Source organism: Scleropages formosus, chromosome 2 (assembly GCF_900964775.1).
Source record: "Scleropages formosus chromosome 2, fSclFor1.1, whole genome shotgun sequence".
NCBI classification, from domain to species: domain Eukaryota; kingdom Metazoa; phylum Chordata; class Actinopteri; order Osteoglossiformes; family Osteoglossidae; genus Scleropages; species Scleropages formosus.
Window position 1 is genome coordinate 37,690,041 of NC_041807.1, and position 16,834 is coordinate 37,706,874.

General features: G+C 45.5%; 1 protein-coding gene across 5 annotated transcripts in view; it reads left to right on the top strand.

Moving 5' to 3' along the window:
* plch2a (phospholipase C, eta 2a) overlaps positions 1-16,834 on the top strand; it is a 166,734-nt gene that overhangs the window by 38,595 nt on the left and 111,305 nt on the right. The window lies entirely within an intron of this gene.

The window sequence follows — 16,834 nt, forward strand, 5'->3', positions numbered from 1 at the left end:
TCTTTTTTTTTTAGCCTTTACCCTTCCTATCCGCTTGGTAATTCTGTAAGTAGTTTAAAAAAAAAAAAAAAAAATCAGTACTTTTTCTAAGTCGCTTGCGTATGCAAGGTAGTGGAACTTTAATTCATACGAATTCATAATCTAAAAATGTGCAGCTAGAAATACGCAGGAAAGGCGCGTGCGTTTGTGAGAAGGCTTTTTTTTGCAGAATCAAGTCCTAACGTAACAGAAGTCCAGTGACGTGTCCGTTTTTTATTGGTCTGACAGTTATTCCGTACAAGTTCCTGTTAGAATCTGAATGTTGGCAAAGTGACCGAGATCAATTTGTGTGAATGAATTGTAGAAGGAGGAGCTGCCTCTGCAGTGCGCTCTGCTCCTTTGTTACGGTGGCATATCGGTCACTGGGGAGTAGCGCGCTGCTTGTACGAGCGTGTGTATGCGTGTGCTTGTTTCTTGGTGCGCCCCGAGGTATCGGAAACAATTTGGACTGCGGGTGCTGCAACCCTCTATCGCTGTGAACCGCTTTCCGCATTTAACGTATCAGGAGTGACGGTGACACGAAGAACCACGTCGTTCATCCGGCGAGACTGTGCATTTATAGCCTTTCTTTTTTGGGCGAGCAGGGAAGCCAATAGCATTTTGACGTTTGATTTATGCTCTTCAGAAAGCATGAGGACCGAGGTGGCCTCCTGGGGCCCCTCCTTGTGTATCATCCTAATTGTCCTGGGTCAAAGCTCCCGCCACCAAGCTGGTCGATACAGATGATCTATCGCCCTTTATTTTCCGCCCGACGTGTCCCTCGAGTCCGCCGTGAAACAATGACACGGTTCGCGGGGTCACAGCGGTAGCGTTTGCCTTCAGCACCTCTTCGGTCGGACAGCTCCTCATTACAAGACGAGTTCGCAGCCCAGATTAAATTACACTTGGAGGAGGCTTCTGTTGTGGAGCTCATAAGGATCCTTCCATTCTTCCCGCAGAAAAAGCAATAAGAACTTTGTGAGCTTCAGAGGAGCGATTATTTTTTCCCCCTTTTCCTTCAGCGATGCAAGCTGTGTGTAGGTAAGGTATGTGTAGTAACCACAATACAGTGCGGCGAACAGAACGCGGGTTCGGCGGCTCGGTTTTGCCCTTCCGTACAGTTTGAGCTGCTACGTCTTGTTCTGCCCGGTGGATTGAAGCGCGGGCACCTGCAGGCTGACTTCCGGCGCAAGCGCGCGGCCACGGGCACGGCGGTGCACGGGCTCAGCTGTCGGAATCGCGCAGCCTGGGCTGTGCTTTCAGCGCTGCGCCCACAACACCCTGTTCCGTATTAGTGTAAAGCTCTTTCGCTGGAACCTCACCGCTAAATGTAGGTCCTCCTCATGCCGTTTTTGCAGTGGGCTCATGCATAATTAATGCCCCAGAGCTGCATCTCCACAAAGCATTGCGTATCGAAGCAGACCGTGTCATGCGTCGTCGGAGGCCGTGAGATGCCGCAAACTGCTTGTGCGCTGTCGCGGGGCATGGGTGGTTGCAGGCAACGTGTTAGTGGTCGTGTTGCTCGTGGTGCGTTGAAGGAGCGTTGTTGCATACCAGCAAATTGCATCGTGCCCTGTCACTCGTTGCTGCACATCTCTGTAGGTCATGTCATCCATCCATCCATCCATCCATCCATCCATCCATCCATCCATCCATCCATCTATGGCAGGTTTGTGGTGAGGAAAAATGAGGAGATTGCAGGATACGCTGTGGATGGGATGTCAATCCTCTGCACGCTCTCGTGTATTATTGTGGACTTTATGCGTTGTTGCCAACTGTGTTGCTGTGGCTCTTCATTCCCACACTGATTACACCCGCTGGGGACATGGTGTAACCGAGGCCTTTTTTGCCACAGGACTCCAGATGGCAGAAAGGACCCATAGCACCTTGGGGAGACCAGAAGGTGTAACACAATAGGTGCTCCCGGGGATGCCAATGTGGAAAGGTGCCTGTCTGAGATGTGATGCTGTATCTGTTCCAGGCTAAACTGGGTATTTCTGTCCTCTTCTTTATCCCTTTTTATTGGAACTTTTTAAAACGTTTCTCTGAACAGTTTTTGAGATCCGAAAGTCGACTTTTTTGCAGCCACATTAATGGGTCAGGTTTTGCTCAGCCCGAGATACACTCGTTCTGCCTCCTCCGCTCGGTAAGCAGTTCCAGCAGATGAAGTGACAGAGTGAATGGTGGGTGAAATGAGGATCAGGTTTGTCTGAGTATCTTCGTGCACTTCGCTTCTAGTCCCGCTGTATCGGCGTAACACCAAACAGCCCAGAAGGAGGACTGCATGGGGTGAAAGGAGTGAAATGTGCTGCAGAGGCATTGTGGGTCCTCTTTTCGTCATGCGGGCTTTGGGAGCAACTTCCCCCTAGGTGTGTATAACTGTCCGCACCCCATAGCGGCCAAGGACGTACCAGAATGTCAACACAGCAGCTACTTGGAAAGGCTCTCGGGCAAATGTCCAAATATTCACAGCTATCTACAAGTCTACGTATTTTTCCCCTTTTTTATTTTAGAAGTTGTGGTTTTAATTGAGTTGTTTGGTTTGACGAAAACTCCTATTAATAGTGCACACCCCACACACCATCTGAAGCTGGAGCCTAACCCGGCAGCACAGGGCATAAGGCTGGAAGGGGAGGGTACACACCCAGAATGGGACGCCAGTCCGTCGCAAGGCACCCCAAGCAGGACTCGAACCCAGACCCGCTGGAGAGCAGGACCCGGTCAAACCCATTGCACCACCGCACCCTCCCCCCAGTCCACACCCCCTTTTTTTAAATGGTAAAAGCCCTTGGGTGATCTCATCCCACTTCTGTATTCATCTCAGAAATCACAGCGAGACCTCCAGGGTCTGGAAACCTGTCTTCAGTCCAAAGCGTCCGAATCGGAGGACGTGGCACATAAAATGCAATGGAACCGAGACACATTGTTCAGATTGGTTTGTAAACTCGTCAAGCGAATTACTCGGCGCCATGCGCCGAAACATCCCGGAGGTCCGCGACTGCCAATCCATCAGCGTGCCGCTCGGCTTGTCAGTCGTACATCTCTGCAGGAAGACGGGGGAGATGGATCGTTCGCTTTATGGAATGACCGTGGTCTTAACCGCGTCCATTTGTCACAATGAATCGCACTGGTTAGCAAGGGGGGAGGTATAGAACCCAGATCAAAAATTGATGAGAATGCCATGCAAGTAGTTGTATATAAATTTAATGAGCTTTTCTGACGGTTGTTTGAACACAGTCATTAAAATCTGTGTGCCGCTTCAAAAAAGTGAGAGCCAGCCATCCCTTTTCTCGTGCCCAGATTGAGTAATTATAGGGTTCTTATGTTTTATTAATGTGTAACCCGTGCATAAAGCATACAGTCGTACTTCTCAACCCCTCATTCAGTTTTTCCTTTTATGGGAATGAATTATCTAAGATGTTTGCGCACAGAAAGGAGCTTTTCAGAAAGAGCGTGAAGCATGATTTTGCAAAGACAGATACGGTGATATGAAGGAAACAAAGTAAAATAAACAGGCATGCGTTTTCGCTAACTGAAAGCTCAGACCAGGTCGCAGTGATCGGTGATTCGGTAACGTGATAGAAGCGCTCTGCAAACGTTCTGTAAACTGTTCTGTCATTGTTGGTTCTTGTTTTTACCAACAGCGTTCATTTCGCCTGACAACCATCTGGAGTTTGAAATGTCCTATTAAGTTATCCGCCGTTGTGCGCTCGCCGGGCCAGGAAGAGCAGCTCTCGATTGCTGTTCAGCCGCTGTCACTTGACGGATGCGGTACATTTTCAGACATGGTAATATCTGCGTGAGCCATCTGCTGCTCGCTATGATGGAAGTGCAGCCACTTCTTAATGATTTACAATATCCGCATCCGCATGAAAAAGTGGATTTGATGCCGGCGCCTGAAGCTGGTGTTTTGAGTGGCCCTGTTATCCTCAGAAGTATCACTTATTTATAGATTACATTTCTGAAAAGCCTGTTTACAAAAGGTGAAAAGATCACGGAAAGGTCAACGAATTAATTCGGCTTTCGGAAACATGATATTTCTACGTGGAAGCAGAACGTTTTCTTAACATTTCATTGCTGTGTAGATATTAAAACAACAGAATACATTATGTATCGTAACAAATGAGTCCCTGCAGGGTATTGGGTTATAAATAGCACAAGGTGGAGCGTGAGATGTTTTCTTTGTCCATTTTATCCATACATCCGTTTGTCTGTTTGCTTAAAACTGAAAATTGTGAACCGACACCCTTCTTACATTTACGTTGATTCGTTTAGCAGATGCTTTTCTCCAAAGGGACGTACATCTCCTAGAAAACACAAAGTGTGCATTACTTTAGGAGCAAGAGAGGCGTAGATGCAGACGTGTGATTCTAAAGTACCGTTAGTTTCCACCATATGAACCAATGTTCATCACACGAGTAGTTTATCTGAATATCTACAATTTCTGATCACCTTCCTAGTAATTTTTTTTTTTTTGAGATATACAGTATATATATAAACATTTACATCACAGGAGCAGCTGTGTAAAGGTTTATACAGGCATCATCTTAAAGTTATAGTGCATGAACATTTACTTCTTACATGAACTTAAGAGATGATGGGTGATGAAATGTGGACAGAGATTCAGCAGTTCTGAGTGAAAGGGGGAGGTCGTTCTACCACAATGGAGCCAGGTTTAACTGAACCTTTCTGGTCAACGGTGTGCAAAGCCCAGAAAAATGTTCTTCCAAGCCAGTTTTTATTTTACGTTTTCAGTGTAACTTTATGCCGTGTCATAACTTTACTATTACATCTTCAGCAGATGGATTTAGATCCTTTCAAGTTCCTTTGAATTTGACTAGTTAGAGACATTCACCGTGTTGTGGTCAGTAGGCTGTAACCATGAAATAAGTACCTCTAACCTGTATTGCTTCCTTTTTTTTCCCTTATGCACCTTTGCTATCTTATTGATCTTTTTCCTTTAGTTTTTTTGACACCTGGGAGTGCCCGAAATTTTCACCACATCCAAACCAAAAAGTGATTTTCATTTCAGTGGTGCAGCATTTCTCTCCATCCTTGAATCCTCAATTCCCACTGTGTTTTGCTACAGCCTGTAAAGCAGCCAAAATCAATGTAATGTCTTGTCAATGTAATGAATGTAATGTAATGTCTTGGTACAGCCCAAAGAGCAGCCAGAGTTGACCCGTGATGTCTTGGTACGGTTCCAAAAGCAGCCAAAGTTTCTCCGATGTCTCTCGACAGCTCTTAGAGCAGCCAAAATCAAGCCATGACATCTTGGTACAGCCCAGAGAGAAGTCAGGCCTGACCCATGATATCTTGGTATAGCTCAGACAGCAGCAGAATGGATTTGTGATGTCTTGTCATATCCAAGAGAGCAGGCAAAGTTGACCCGTGATGTTTTGGTTCAGCCCAAAGAGCAGCAAAAGTTCACCTGTAATGTTCCGGAGCAGTCAAAACTGAATGGAAGAAGCAGCCGTAGTTGACCTACCATGTCTTTGAGCAACCAGAATTGACCGTTGATATGTCTCTACAGCCCAGTGTACAGCCAGAACTGACCCATAATATCTCTTTATGCCATGAAGAGCGGTCAGTAGACCCGGTGTGTCACGGAGGAGCCAAAATTTGACCTGTCATGTCTTGGTATGGCTCAGAGAGCAGCAAAAGTTCACCTGGAAAGTCTACATGGAGCTTACAAGCTAATGTGGGTCATGTGCTTCACTACATACTTCACTGCCAGCCTATGGGAAATAAACCTATGGCTGCCAGCTTACTTTTTAATCCCCTTGTATAAACAGGTATGTAAAAGAGATGGTGCGTGATGTGTGATTTCTGCTTTGTTTGTGACTTAGGACTGAATGGCACTAAGAATAAAAGAGCACAATTCAGCCTCTTTCACTCCTGCAAGAATAGAACCATTCATTCATTCATTCATTCATTCATTCATCTGTTCCTTGAATTATTCCTCGATGCGGAGCGGTTATTGTGAGCAAGGTGTTGGCTGTGGTGCCATCAGAGAGGGGAATAACTCACAAGTGGATGGAAGCTATGCCAATCATGCAGGTTCGCACAGCTTTTCTGTTTCACTTTTGTTCTTCAGAGTCTGGTCACCTGAGCCCGGTCCGTTTTTGGTGCTGAACCCTTTCGGCAGAGGGATCCGATCTCATTGCCCTCGTGCATACTGTCTCGTACCTGGGACTGTCCAGCAAAGGCATCTTCCCCTGACCTTTTTCCACTGCATTTGCCCCCGCCCCCACCCCCCTTCCTTGCCCGTTCCTTTGTACTGCACTGAACTTACTGGTGTATGCTGAAAGGTCAGACATAGGGCTGCACAGAAATGTCAGAAGGCACTTTGATGAAGGGATGGCTGAATAAACCTGGGTCTGACCACTGATGTAAGTTTCAGAGCTCTGCCGACCCCCTCGCTGCCCTGCACCCACGTGCTCCTGACATCCTGCTCACACACCGTGCCGAACTGCAGGCCTTTGAGATGCAGAGAACCTGGCAGGAGTGCGGCTGGCTTTCGCTTTAGATTCATCCCATCAACCTGAAGAAGTCTCCCACGGGGGCTTCCTGTTTGGACCCTAGAGCTCCTTCCGCCTTCTTATCTGTGGATCATACAGAAGCGGACGTGTCCGAACGAGACGGCTAGGTGTGCAGCATCTCAACTTCTCACCCTCTGAGCAATGAGTAGAGCAGGGAAGCAAATAGCAGCGCTGAAGGAACTTCACTTGTCCAACCAGATTTTTTATGACCCTGCTGTTGTAACCTCAAGCAGTGTAACTCAAGTAACTCAACCTGAACTGCTTAAGTAAAGAAAAAATATGCTCAGCTGTGTAAAGTGTAGCAGTGTAGCCTGTTCTAGTCACTTTGCATAAAAATATTTTCTAAACTTACTGTTAATTACCATGAACACCAGAAAGGGACACTTAAAAACGGTTCTGACACCACATAAGGCGACAGTGTGCCTCTTGACCCCTGGCCTGTAATAAACCTGGAACACGTTCTGAATGCTAGTTATTAAACAGACCCTGAAAATGTGAATAATTACATGTGAGGCATATTAAATCAGTGTCATTCTCTTGGAGATAATAGTAGTTAATAGTGAGCTCATTACATAAGCTCATTATATAACCCTCACCACTCCTACATAAGGAACAGCTCTTTAAAAGAAAAAGAAAACCTTCAGGCGTGCCAGCGGAATCTTTTTGAGTTACAGATCATGGACGACTAAGTTTTAAAAATAAATAGTAGCAATGAAAAATCAATTCACTGATAGTCAAACACATCAGATTCGCTGTGCTGTGAATACACCCAGTTCCTGGCACCAGGGTATTGGATAGTTTGTCTTTGTTTACTTTCAGTCTGTGATTCTTCGTTGGGCACCGTTAGAGGTTTTGAGGTCTCTTATTGACCCCCATCCCTCTATCAATCACCCCATGGGTTTCTTTTCATGTTGACTTCCAGAATGTTATTAAACCGTAGGCACTGTCATTCTCAGCAAAGAGAGAATACTTCACTGGAATGTATATCCACTGCAGGTTCCACCAGTCTGGGTTAGAACTTCATCATACTGCATACCTGTAGATACCTACATACTCTCATAACTCACATAAGCAGGTCGTTTGGTCCACAGACAGGAAGAAAAGTGGTCCTCAAGGAGAAACTCTTGGTTTTACTTAGGTAACACCATACCATCATCTCATACATCAGTGTATCTGTTGTTCAAGTGGCAGCAGGAAGAGGGCATGGTGAAGGCCTAGGAGAAACCCCATAGTTGTACATAGCTAACACCGTACAATCATCTCATGATATAAAGTGAAGAAACATAAATTTGAAGGACCAGGGAAAAGTTGTTATAGCTAAATACTACCAGACCACCATGTCATGGTCCAGTGATGGACAGGGTCTGTCCATGAATCTGTTCTTATGTTACTGTTGTACTGGACCGTCAACACAGTTTACGTCAAATTCTGAGTATGTCCCACTGTGATCGGATCACAAACGAAGAGGTGTTACATCGTAGTGGTCTGCTGTGGCTGGAAGACACTTGCTGAATGACGAATGCGACAAGAGGGTCGCATTTTGCGACTCCCTGACCAAAGACTTCCAAAGGTGGTGATGTGATGCAATGGGTGCAGCCAAAGGGAAAGCGCAGACAGGGTTGACCATTGGAAACATGGCGTTCCACCTTTCGAGAAGACCTCAAGACTTTGAACATCAAATGGACAGATCCTGAGATGATTACAGCCAAACAGAGCCCATTGGAAAACACTTGTTGCCCAATACATCAACCAACATAGGAGGCACTAACTAACTGGACCGTGGTCCAGCCCTGCTGGTTGGTCACATTTCTGGTTGTACCTGAACCTAGCTTCTAAGGAGGTGTTCTCCTTTTTTGTGTATGTTCTAACCAGTCTCTCCACAGACTACCACATTTGAGGATAAACTGGACTTCCCTGTCCTCATTTTCAAGATTCTTCCATGTCCTCAATATGGTTGCTTTGGGAACACCCTTGCCTCCGTGGAACTAATGCAAATGTTTTTTTTTTTTTGTTCTGCAAAGGAAACATTCATGCTCATTCATGCGAAACAGTCTATTCTGTGGAGCCAGGCGGAAAGCGAGCGTCTGCACGAGTCTTGAACTGAAGGTCCAGATTCACTTGAGTCAGTAGTTAACGTCTCGGCTCCCTTCTTTGTTCTCCTCAGATACTCTTTCAGAACGTTTATACCCCAGTCTGACCTTTTCAGTTTTATCAGTTCTAGGTCTTTATTATTCTTTTTAATTGCTTTGACAATGGTTTTATCGAAATTGACAGGTTTTTTGTCTGCTTAAATGTATTTTTAGATATGCTCGTAGAGCAATGCTAACACCTTGGTCAAGGTGTCACCTTTGGTTTTGAAAGTGGGATACAAGTGCATGTCCTCAACCAACGTGCTACCTGTTGCCTCATAACATTGTGGTCAAAAATATTGGAAACCTTGCGCTGCCTGCACATAATTCACAATTTTATCTAAAAATAAGTTGAAACTGATCAAAGTATGTAGTCTCTGCTCCTTGACTGTTAATATTACAGAACCTTTGTTTTCATTCAGAATTTTCAGTATCCTTTAAAATCGGAGAACAGAATAAACTGACAAAAATTATTGACACCCCAGATGCGATGTTTGATAGTATAGCCTTTGGTCAAAATAACAGCAGGGAAGAGATTTCTATAGTCATCGATGAGCTTCCTGCTCCTCTGCACTGTCAGTTTGGCCCACTCTTGTGCAAACTCTTCCAGTTGTCCCACTTTTGAAGGCTGTCTTCTCCCAGTTTCAGTTCTCAAATGTCTCTAGAGACTATCAGTGGGGTTTAGATCAGGACTTATTGCTGGCCACTTCAGAATGCGCCAACATTTTGTCTTGAACCACTCCTGGGTGCTTTTTCAAGTGCATTTGGTGTGATTGTTGTATTGGGAGACCCATGAACTTCAACGGAGACCCAGGTTTCACACACCTTGTGCTCCAAAATGCCTTGGTGTTCTTCTAGTTTCATGATGCCACGCACATATTCAAGGCACCCAGTGCCAGAGGCAGCAAAGCAATTCCGGAAACATCACTGAACCTCCTCCACCTTTCACTGTAGAGAAGGTGTTCTTTTCTTTGTACGGTTGGAAACCCAGGAGGACCCCACTACTGAAGAGAGAGACATAAAAAAGCCTGACTGCTTTTTCCCAAAACGCACCTGAATATGCCAGAATCCATCTGAGGGAATCTCCTGTGGTCTCGAGACCAAATTAGAGCTTTCTTGTAGAGTACACAGTCTCTGTGTTTACATAAAACAAAATGAAGCCTTCACAGATCATGTGTGCTTTACAGCCACACCCTCACATTTACCTGGTTTTGCCAAATCTTCCACCTGCTGTTTTCACCATGCCAACCCCTTTAGACACGGGTAAACGTGCAATTGGTGTACAGTAGCACAGGGTTCAAGGCACAGGACGTGTGTATCTATGTGTATGTCCCGTGGCCCTCGGCCGTCTTATCACCAGACCCCCCCCCCCCCCCCCCCAAGGCTACACAATGCCCGCACCACTTAAAGTCAATTTGTACAGAAATAGTTTTTTGTGCTTTGGCGACAAGGGTCGCTGGTATTAGAGGTGTATTGGAACCTTGCGGGCTTAATTTTCTTCCTAGCCTCTTTAGGTCCCCAGAACCAACCCCCCCCCCCACACTGGACTGACATCCACACGAAATTGAAACATCATTCTCACTTTAGCAGCATTAAATGTCAGAGCTAATTATATTTATCACATTTGGAAAGATATGTTGTTGTGGTGAAGAGTTTTCAGCAGTGAGTTACTGTTAGACAGCAGTAGGGGTTAGCAGATGGTGAAGTGGTGGTGCTGTCACCTTGCCATCGACATGGGTTCAAATCTCCGCTCCTGCTCTAGTACCCCAATCAAGGTGTTTGCCCTGAGTTGACACAGTAAAAGTTACACAGGTGTATAAATGATTAGAAGTAGTCTAGCACACAAACACTGAAGGTTGCCAAAGGTGTCAGGTAAATAATGGATGCTAAACGGAGGCTCCGCCCCTTCAGGAACTGGAAAGTGTGATTTTGTAGGTGTGTTGGGGTATGGTGGCTTGGGAGGGAGTGCTCTGTGGCTGAGGGTTCAAATCCCTCTGGAACCTGTGGTAAATATGTGCTTCCTGTCTTGCGTTCCTCCTGTAAGTTGACTTGTTGTGCAATCCTGTAATTGGTTAATGTGATGTAGTGGCTCCGGTTTGGCTTCTGTGTGAATCAACAAGAGGAAATATGGTTCGTTTTTGTGTTCGGAATTTGAACAAAGAAAGAAACAGTATTTTATTGCAAAGTTTTTTGGAGAAGAATGTAGGCATTTATAGCACAGACTGTTGATGATTTGATCCAGTCTGACCAGGGAGGCGATATTGACTAACACCAACATACTCTCCCTCCAGGAATTGGGTGTATGACCTCTGACCTTTCGCACCACAACACGTGTGCTCTTCCCGTGTTGCTGATTGCATGTTCACCTGTTTCTCACACCTCTTTCCTCTTCTGACAGCTCCAGCATCATGTGTCTCTGCAGTAATGGACCCACTTTTTATTCTAATGCACTTATAACCACTGCTCTGTTGCCAGTGGCTAATTCCTTGAAAAGCCAGACAGTTATTCACTGGCCATGACATAAGCAAGGCAAAAACTTTTCCTTTGATTACCTTAGAGAAAGTTACTTCTTCAGAAAAATGTCACTTTAGAAAGCTTATTAACAATTTAACAAAGATTAATAATTGGATGAACCTATACGCACTAACAGCAGTGGAATTCTGTTCTGAAATATTTTGTAATTAAAATATTTCATTTCCTTTTGGAGTTTGATTGTTGACGCTTCTGCTGTGCTTTCCACAAAAGCAGAATAAGTTGCCCAAAGTAAATGGAGTTAGACCACTCAGTTATAATACTGTAATGACCCGCATTACTGGGAGTTTGAGCGGGAAAAATGGGTTTATTGTAAATAGTTGAATTGTGGGTAAAATGGAATTGTGTTCAACCACTGTGGGGTCTCACGGGGAATATAAGGGGGTGACTGTGCTGGTGACTGAAGTGGGGAAGAAATCTTGAGAGGTGTGAAATAGGCTGGTTTGAGGTGCAGGTCCTTGAGGAAAAGGGTTCCTTGAACCCTTGTATTCCTGCCGAAACCTTTTACTGTGTGTTGGTGTTCTAATAAATATTCATAATGAGCGCTGTCTGTGCGCCCTTCCTCGCCCCATCCGAACCCAGAGCGCAGCGCCCTATAGTACTGTTCACAAGTCAGTCATATTTATACCCCACTGTTTTATGACACATTTACGTGATGTTAAACTTGAGCTCATAACCTCCACTACTAATATTATTAGTGCCAATTATGTATTATATATATATAATTAGATATATATTATATATATATATAAAATTATAATTTTGCTCTAATTAGCTGCATACAATTAATGTCAGAGGTGAGCTCAAACACAGACGCTCACCCCTGAAAACAGTAGGATACTTCTGATGATGTTCATCGCTGGTTTACTCTAGTTTACTCTCATATACCCAAAGCAGGGCTTTGTCCATCAAAAGTATGTGAGATGACCGCCTGGATCCTTGGACATTCCAGTGATCGACTTCTTAATAATTTTTTTTTCCAGAAGGAAACTTGAATAGGTTTCACCAGAAAGGCTAAGTGTATACTGAGAAGTTTGAAAATGTCCTGTTTGACATGGAAAACAAAATAATACCTGATTTCGACAGGAGGTGGTGGAGTGGTTAGTGTAGTCACCTTGTGATCTGAAGTAAATCATTGTAAAGTTGCTTACCTAACACTTGGTCTTAACTGTCAGTAAAGAATTTTCCTTTATACACTGTGGTTATATCTGTTTTTTTTTTTTTTCTCTTTTTTTTCTAAGCACTTCCTTCCATGTGGCATTGAAATGTTTGAGGCAGCGTGAACATTTACATTCATTCATTTAGCAGATGCTTTTCTCCAAAGTGATGTACATTTCAGAGAAAACTACAATGAGTGAACTCTGCATATTCTCCATCGGTGTGTGTGGGGTTTTGTCAGGTGCTCTGGTTTCCTCCCACACACCAGAGATGTGTGTTTCTGCTGAACTGATGACTCTAAATTACCATTTGTGTGTGATTGCTCCATGATAGAATGGTATCCCATCCAGGGTGGACCCTGTCTCACACCATATGCTTCTAGGATAGATTTGGGACCAATGCATTACTATGCTTGACAAGATAATAGGTGGATTTTTTTCAAGCAAATGTGTTTTGCAGCAGTTTCACTCCAGGGGTTTGTGACCTTCAGCTGTACTCCTTGATGAACTCTAAACCCACACAACAGGTTCTACATACCTTCCCGTCTCCATATTTGGCCTGCACTCCCACTCTTCCTTTCACGTCTTCTTTTCACACAGTCCTTTGAAATGGTTATTTTTTTTTTTTACCTAACTACTGTTCTTACAACCGTGCCATTTTTTACCACAGTAAAGCAGAAGGGTTCCATTCAGTTTAATTGGATGGATAACACATGAGGTGTGGATCTGACAACCTGTTATTTGTTTCGATATCTCTCTATAAAAGAGCTGTCACCATGACGGCTGGTCGTGACCGCATGGGGCGTGGCAGTCCAGAAACCGCTTTGGACTAGGAGGAAGAGAGCAGCGATGGGCCGATGATGTCTCCTTGCAAACAAATAATAGGTGGCATGGAGGCAGGAGTTGCGGGGATTTGAGTTTGCTCAGGCAGGCTGAGAAGCCCAAGCCCAGTGTTCTTCCTCTATCCATTCCCCTTCATGCTCGTGGGTCTGTGTCTGAATTTTAAAAGGGATCAGTATGGACCTGCTGTGATCAGGGACAGTGTGAATAATGGAGAATTCTGGAAGGACGAGTCGGGGGAGGCGGCGGTGGTTCATCCATTGTTCTCCGAGCCTTGCCTCGCTGGAGTCCTCCGATAGCGAGCTGTCCCATGACGGCACCCCTGAGAGGATGTCTCCTGAGATGAGCTCTAGCTGTAACACACTTGACAGGATTGGAATCCATCATGCCTGCACGGCACTCTCGCGTTCTCTGCCTGAACTACCCGTCTACCCATCTGCTGGAGTCCAACACTTTGCTGCGCTTTCGCCAGAGCCAAGCAGTCCGACGTCATTGAGCGGTGGCTTCAGTTCAACTGCCTGCTCAGCACAATGATGCAGAAACCAAATGGAACCCAACAAACTGTATTATAAGGAGGGCGAGGATGAGTTGGAATGTATTTTTTTGCACTTTGGGGTTGAGTTTACAGTGGAACAGCTGCTGTCCTACGCAAAGCGACTTGTGCATCAAAGGCAGGTTCTCGACGGCAACATTCAACCTGTGTAAAACCATTCTTGCAGTTTTGTCCTTCTTTTCTGCTCAGGAAGGTTGTCTGGCAACAACCCCAGTAGCACCTTCATACCTGGCACATTCAGCTGGCGATGAGCAGAAGCTGTCTTCTTCGCAGATTAGCTTGGGCACGATGTCCTTCGGTGACCACAGCCAGGCGAGATGGTCCTTCCCAAAGCACGTTTCCCTGAGCACAGAAACAACACACACCAGAATAGTTTAGAAGAGTCTCCAGTTGTTTCTTCTTTACAGCTTAATTGTTTTTCCCAGAAAACAAACATCGTGTGTATCATTGACGCGTAGAAGATCCATATTGTCACACAATTCCATGGGCGGTGCAAACATGTCGTCACACGTATCTGTGCGTGTGAAGTGGTGTCATGCATCCGTGTTGGGATGACATGTCAGTGTGATGAATTCCAGTGACAGCAGGTGCCATTGTGCTTAAAGCTGCTTCCTTGCAATCAAAGGGTCCAGGTTTGATTCCCTTCACCTGTTGCTGTACCCTTGAGAAAAGTCTGTTAGGTGGCTAAGTACCTTATTGCTTTGCTAAGGTACTTTGAAGAATGAACCCTCTCAAGGCCAAATTAATACTAGCAGTAGGAAAAATCTGCACCAGCTGATGCTAATTTACTGGAGAGGGTTAATTATGAAAATTTATTAGGAAACCAATGTTTATATTAAGTAAACAACTTAGGATCAGGAAACAATCATCCCTCAAAAACCAACAGGCTGTGCTGTGTCCATGTAGGGTTGGGTCAACCTTAACCCTGACCTTGTTGCATCTCCCTACCCCATGTTCTTCGGCATGAAACTAGCATCAGTTGATAAGATCATCTGGAAAAATAGTTAAGATTCAGAGTACATGACTAAAAGGTTGGGGGTTCAACGATCTGTAAAGAGAACCAACACTTGTGTCCTTTTCTCTTAATATCTCGCTTTGGTAGAACATCCAGTTCATTTCATGTATCACATTATCGACTTTCCAGAGCTGCTACGGGTAAAAATACATAATTAGGCAAATCATTTATGCAAGAAAGGCATAATTACTAAGAGAGCTTGGTCCAAAGTACAAGAGTGAAAGTTTTGCAACATCTTCTGAGCTGCGCCCTGATAATTACAGCTGCCTTGACAGCTTACATCCTGTGTGTGTGTGTTTGCGGGTGTTTACGCGAGAAGCACTGGTACAGCACTAATATGCTGGAAACAAGTCTTTAGTGTTGACTAAACGGGACGTATTAATTGGGGGCACGTTACTGGACCCGGGCAGAGGGATGCAGAGCAAACACTACTGGGAAGCAGTTCCAACAGGGAATCCAGCATTCATTTGCAGCGAGTGACATGGATCAGTGGTTCCGGCGTTGCGTGTGGAGCATGAAACCAGCTCTCTGGAACACAATGATGGAGAGACACGAACCCTCGATGAGACTTATGGTCTTGGGACCGGTATCTTGGTACCGGAGCTCTGTCGATCAGGGCTACCTAGTTGTCAACATACATTACCATCCTCCACATAAATGTGTGCAAAATATGCAGTGAATCACTGTCACTTATTTATAGGGAGAAATCACACACACACACACGTTGGCTGAAACTGCTCGTTCCTAGCCGGAGCCTAACCCAGCAACACAGGGCACAAGACTGGAGGGGGAGGGGACACACCCAGGACAGGACGCCAGTCCGTCACAAGGCACCCCAAGCAGAACTCGAACCCCAGACCCGCCAGAGAGCGAGACCCAGCCAAGTCCGCGGCAACACTGTGTCGCTATAGAGAGAAATCTGTCCGTCTATCTAATGTATAATTTACAGGGACATGTTTGCGAAGAGCAGGTGCGTGGGCTTAAACTGGTCACGAATGCGGGGTGTCTGTCGAAGAGCGGTATCGTAAGGCGAACCCGGACCTGCTTCCTGTGCGTTTCTTTAAAACGGAATCAAATCCCTCCTTGTCCCATCATCCTTCGCGAGCTAAAGCAGGGCCCTCTTTTTCTCCATGAGGTAAGCTTCCCAACGTGGTGCAGAGGCGTCTCGCGCTTTCCAGTCTCAGCTGGCGGCTCCTCGGAATTTTCAGCAGGCGGGGATTTTCTCCTGAGCTTCTCTTCAGGATAGGCGTTTACCCGCTATAATGGGACGCCCCGTGCAGAGATCTGTCATCTGCCGAGATGGACAAAAAATGGAAATTTCATCATTTGCACGCTCAGCAGACCCTCAAAAGCTCCCTGCACATCATACAAGTTTATCCATTTGTCTTCTGCAGGAAGCAGCCAGATACTTACTGAGGCACTTTTGGTCAGGTTCCTTGCTCAGAAGTACAGCGAGACTCCATTAAAAATTTTTTCCCCCTAAAAGTTGGCATCAGATAGTTAGAGCCATTGCCTGGCAGTTAAAGAACAGGGTTTCACTCCATCTCCCCAGTGTAATACACATGGTCTAGGTACACACAATCATTTTCTGAACCGCTTGTCCCATACGGGATTGCGGGGAGCCGGAGCCTACCCAGCAACACAGGGCGTAAGGCCGGAGGGGGAGGGGACACATCCAGGACGGGACGCCAGTCCGTCACAAGGCACCCCAAGCGGGACTCGAACCCCAGACCCACTGGAGAGCAGGACCTGGCCCAACCCACTGCACCACCGCACCCCCGTCATGGTCTAGGTATTTACCCAGAATTAACACAGTAAAAAGTACCCAGCAGCATAAATGAATGAATGTGAATGGGACGTGCTTCCTGTTGCACACACGCTGTCATCTGAATTTACCACCCATTGTCTTTGGAAGTGTAGTAAAATTCAGTTTTAAATGGCACTGCTATAATTTCATCTGGGGCTATGATCTCTGTGGTTCTCCCTTCACATTTGTTCTGAGAGAGATGCGGTGTTACGTCAATGCTATTCTTTGGAGACCTTGAGCA